This window comes from Hibiscus syriacus, unplaced genomic scaffold, assembly GCF_006381635.1.
Source record: "Hibiscus syriacus cultivar Baekdansim isolate YM2019G1 unplaced genomic scaffold, ASM638163v2 tig00110123_pilon, whole genome shotgun sequence".
Lineage (NCBI taxonomy): Eukaryota > Viridiplantae > Streptophyta > Magnoliopsida > Malvales > Malvaceae > Hibiscus > Hibiscus syriacus.
The window spans coordinates 986,265-992,264 of record NW_024062599.1 but is presented as its reverse complement, the minus strand read 5'-3'; positions in this window follow the sequence as shown (position 1 = coordinate 992,264).

Sequence of the window (6,000 nt, the reverse complement as noted above, 5' to 3'; positions counted from 1 at the left end):
TGCAAAATACAATAACATCCTCTATTTTTTTTACAAATTAAAATAAAACCCAAAATTCTACTATCATTTCAATAATGGTATTCCAATGTCCAAAGACAACGCTCCCTTTTCGTTTTGATCGAAGGTTAAGCAATTATAAATTCAGAGGTGAAGGAGAATCACAAGTGCAACCTATAATACCCTAATTTTGTCCATAAATTAAAGAGGGAACAAAGTGTAAGGATTAAATTTGTAATTGTACCTATTATAATTTGGGACTTTAAAGGTCAATGTAAAAGGGGGAGAGAAGGGGAGATGCCTTTGGTAACGGGGGAGGCTATGTATTAAACGAATAAAACCAGGGGCCTGATGGGGAAATTTTGCTCTCTGGAAAGCTGCATTTGATTTATGTATTTATTTATTGGTTCTGATCCCATGCGTAAAAGGGATGATGTTGGCCAAAGTCGAAAATATGAAGAAGAATGGTGGAGAATCATTCACGAAAACCTGTCATTTGGAGCCGAAATGAAGGATTAAGAACGCTGATGAGAATTCATCACCACGTAGAGACAAGAAATTCTTTTGGAGCTGGAAGGCGATAAAAGCATTTTCGAATGATAAAAGCTGTAAGTTTACTTCTTGTTTCACACTTCAAGTACACTTTATTGAAGACTTGTCGGTCAGTTTTAAAGAACTTAGTCTACGCGTGCATTGGAGGAGGAGAGAGCAAGAACAATGCAGAAGAAAGAAAAAGGAACTAAAGAGAATGGTGCTATGGCCTCTCGGCCATGGCTCGATTTCACCAAGTAGTATAACCTTGCGCCAGTCTTACTCATCGAGTTTTCATTCCCGAACCTAGTTAACCCATTCAACAACACATAAACCCTCACAACACAGTAGCCCCGTTTTCCAATACACCCGACCATAATCTTGAAGTACCTATTCAAAACCCACCACAAAAGAACCCATGACCAGCGATGAGGAAGAGATGGAAACACATGAAGAAACCTACGAAAAAAGATGTCAGCAACCGAAAAGGTAAAACCGAAAAAATAAGAGAAATGGAGAAACTTACCTTTCGACTTTGGGTGTTTTCAGATGATCGAAGGCTCGTTTGATTGATCCAAACGATCAAGCAGTAGAAAATGAGAAGAGAAACAACAAAATCGAAGGTCACCATGATCCAACGGTTCAATCTCACGCAATCAAAGGTGAAAAATGTCACACCCTAAAATTTGGGGTTAGTTTTTTTTATAAAGTTGAAATAACATACCAATAATAATGTTGGATGCCCAAGGAAATGTTGAAGAAATTAAGGGAAACTAAGTGTAAATTTACCCTTCTTTAAATCAGCAAGTATCAGAGGACTTCCACTCCTGCATAGGACATATGTTCCTATAAAGTCAAAAATCTAGATTTGATATATCAATATCAATTTCTTCTTTGTCTGGCCAACACCTTTGTTTGCTATTGCTAGTTGCTTCAAAAGTGAACCCTACAATAAAAAAATAATAGTTCTTAAACCATAGTGTTTCTATCTCTTACAAGATTAAAATTAGAGATTCAGAACTCTTTTAGCTTTAAGAGGTTCTGGAATTCACCTGAAAGTTTATCTTTCGGATTGATGGGAATTTTATTATTTTTAATACTATAACTTGGAAATTGAGAACCACACAAATGGAAGATATTTTTCAAAGATAAACCGGTATAAAACTAAGAAAATAGGAGATTAGAAAGCCAAGCAAGAACTCTTGGTAGATCGGCCTACATCCAACACCAGTTTGCTTATTAGCCGTCAAAGGAATGACACGATTTTCACGAAGTGGGATTGGAGACATCACCGAACCATCCCACTTGAGGCTGTTTGTCAACTCTCTTCAGGTACATGTTAATGTGGGATATTGCAGATCCCATGCGAGTGTTCTGGAGATAGGTCCTTGGAAATTCTTATCGAATTTGTTCATTCATACTCCGCTTGACTTGTTTAGCTGGTTGTGTTCGATTTCAGTTTCAAGAATATGGGATTTATCCAAGGACCAAGGATTTAGCTTTGAGGATTCTGCCATGTCTGGCAAGCCCGCTTCCTTGCGTATGAATGAAAGAAAGCTTTGAGATTCTTCATCATAATATGAACTGCTAATTGATTTTGAGTCATTGACATGATAATTACTTCTTCCATTTAACGAATTATTGCTGAGTTGAACAATGTCCACTGATCTATGTCATAATAGGTTCTTCCAAGATTTCATAGAAAAATATGAGCCGAGGTGAGAGTAGACATCGGTGTGTCCTTGGATCGAACGGTGAGTTGAGAATCGTCGCATGGTGGCACCGTTTCGGTTTCCCGGAGTCTCTCGACCCGATCGTCTTTATAAACTTGGAACATGGGATATGAAGGGACAAACACCTTGGCTATTTCTGGGGGAACATTTTGAAGGCCTCGGACACAGCTTCCACAACATTCCAGCAATCACGTTCTACCACCAGCTGCTGCACATTTTTTTTAGTTCCCAAACTTCCTTCTATAAACACCTCTATTAGACCACAAATTCCTCTGGCAAATTGGTTTCATGTGATCAAGATTTTTGTTATGCTATAAACGGTGGACCGTTGGCTGGTTGTGTAGCTAATATGTCTTGTCCATATCTTGAGATATATGGAGATGAGAGTTCGACTGCTGAATACTTTGTAAATGATATCGTGCTATATGATCGAGTGTTGGGTGACTTGGAGACCTCATCTGCAAATGGAAGTGTTATATTTGGGGCCATTTGGAGGCTGAGATGGTCCTTCTTCACAAGGTGGCAGCTACTGCAATTGAAAATTCACGTGGGTGGTGAGTTAAAAAAATAAAGTGAAAAATCGCATCAAGAGTCCTCAATGATTGGTAAGAACTTGGCCTTGTCTCATAGTTTCCTTTAGTATTAATTTATAGCTCAATAGTGCAAATTAATTCAGTTCAGTCCCTAATTTTAGTGATTAATTATTAAAGTAGTCCCACAAGTATTCTATTATACTAATTGGGTTTCCAAATTATTATTTCAATTCTAATAAGCTATCTTTATGGCAAGGGAAATTTTTTAGATACGAGTAAGTAATTTTGATGCCTGGATCGTGAGGAAAATATTGGAAGTTGAATTAAAGATAGTGGGTGTTCGAATGAAATTTAAATGGTCGACCAGTATGGCACGGAAAATGAGGTAATACTTTACTACCTCTTTATGCTTTATGGAACATGTGAATATTGGTAAATGCATGAATAAGATAATGTTGATCTCATTTGGGTAGTTAATGAATTTCTACACTTGATCCGAATACAGTAGAAATTTTGTAACTGATTATGGTTCAGAGAACTTTTATAAGAAATTGAGGAATTGTTAGAATTAAATTTCAAGTTATGTGTTTGGTAATAAAGAAATCAATCTGGATCGGTATCTTATAATTTATTTCATCAAATGTTAAAGGTACTTGGATGGGAAATTATAAGAATACTCTAGTAGGGTAAAATTATGAAAATACTCTTAAGTTATAAGATGTAAAGAATTGTCTCTAGAAGTTGATTAATAACTCTAAAAGGATATATTGATATGATAAAACTACATATGTGCATAAGAAATGCTAGTTTTCTTAGAAAATTCGGATAATCGATTTTCAAAACCAAGAGGGTTTATGCAAGATACAAGAAGTCTGTTAAGAAATCATTTCAAGATCAGAGAATGTCCGGGAAAGCAATTAATCATAGGATCTCTAAATTATATTATTTTTATTAAGAGTTAATACCGAAATTATCTGGTTAAGAAATTACGAAAATGCCCTTGAGAGGTAAAATAGTCCGAGTTGACCCTGAATGAGAAAGTACTTTAAGGATTCGTACTTAAACCGATTAAGTACAAATTTGATTGTTAAGACCCTGACTTAGTGCAAAAAAATTCCTGATATTCCTTTGGTAAAAATATGAGAAGGCACTTGACCCGAAAATATCCGAGTTATGAATAAATACCTGAAGAACAATTTATAGGGAGTATTCTTTTGTAAGAATTGTTCGAATGGACTGAAATAAATGATAAGTTTGAATTTAATAATAAGATCGAACGGAAAGAAATGATTGAAATACACTGGATCTGTAAAACGACCAGAATACCCCTGTAATGAAAATGACCCAAGAATATCACCAAGCTCAAGAATGATGGGATATTCTCGAGCTCTGTAATGATTGGAATAAAACTGGACACCAAAATACCCTTATGACCTAGAATAAGTAAATATCTTGGATTAATTAAAGAATCCAAATAAGCATAGGTGTCGGACTACCTTTAAAAGTTATGAAACACAACTTAAGTGAGCCGATCAACTTTAATGATATGTCAGTACCTGAAAGACATAAATATTACTTGAATGTGTGTTCCTCTACTCAAGTGTGGCTTGATGATAAGTTTAGAAGTATTCAACTCAGCTAAACTCTAGATCGTATTCAATATTAAGAAGTGGATATTCATTAGACAAATCAACTACGACTACCAAATTGAATAAAATGGAAGTACAATATGTATCTGAAATTTAGAAACGTCTGAATTACTATGGAAAACCCCGAAGTAACTATAAAGGACTTGACTGCTAAATGAACTAAGTAACCTCAAGGACTGAGGATTAAGTAAGTGCTTGGAATAAGTTTGGAAACTCGGATGAACTTATGTGATGTATCATCCCTATGGATTATGAACCACAAATCAAGTACATCGACATTTCCTGGTATAGTTGAAACATGCAAATGAAATAAAGTCCATTAGAATATTTGTTCGTCTCCTTAAGATCTGTTCAGTGATGACTCAGAAGATGATCTATGTATAAGAATATTTTATATTAAAGAGTAAATACCCTGGAAGGTTAATGAATTGACAACTTGATAACTATTGGTTCTGGGAGCTATTCATCTGGAGTTGTTCGATAATAGGATTAATTGTCATAGATTGTAAAGATTCTGAATACCTTCAGATTTCGTAGAGCTTCCGAAAAGTGTCCGAATAAGATGATCATGATAATTCATATTTTGAATAACTGATGATTCTGTCAGTTAATAAACTCTTCCAATAGTGATTCTAACTTCCGACATTCTATCAGTATATTGAAAATCTGCGTGTCTTTGCCTGTTAAGATTATCCAATACCTCTGAATAATATCTGTAAACTATGGTGTGTTCCTTAATCATATAAATATTTTATCTGATTTGCGACTTGAATTTTGTTCTGATACATTATCTGAATTCTGTTCTGATTTTTGATCTAGATTCTGTTCTGATATCTAATCTGAATTCTGTTTTGATTTCTGATATCTCCATTTACCAACAGAGAAATGTTTTATCTGGGGGGTTTATTGTTGGAGGAAGATTATCTGCAGACTCCTCGGCTTTGTGCTCAGGGTCTAAATGGCATGTGCGGTTGGGTGTATGGTTCTGGGGAACCTACACATTTATGATGTGAACGGATGGGGATATATATATATATGTGTGTGTTTTAAAAGATTTGTATCTTTTTACTGGTTTTACGGGAACACACTAGATAACCTATTCTGATCTCCTGAACTCAGTCATTCGAAATATTTATCTGAACTGAAAGCTCATTATCCGTTACCATCTGAAATATCAGCAGGATCTCCGATTAGCATAAAAATCTGTAGATGTTCGGAAACAATAAGAAAACATATGTTTATCTGTATTTGCACGTTCTTCAGCATCATCTGGTAGTTTTGTATTACTGAGTTTTTCGAAGCTCACTCTATTACTCAACATTGCAGGTTAAAAGAATTGTGCCAGTGCAATTATCGTCATCAGTATGGGAGTTCTTCCGGCGTTTCTTCTAGAGATTGGTACATGTGATTAGGGGGTATGTAATTGTATTTTGTTTTAAATACGAGTCTGAAAATCTATTTAATTTTTTTTAATATTGATAAATGGTTTTATGAGTTTATATGTTATGATAAAAAGTTTTAAATTTTCTGTTATTTTTACAGTGGGTCGCACCGGTG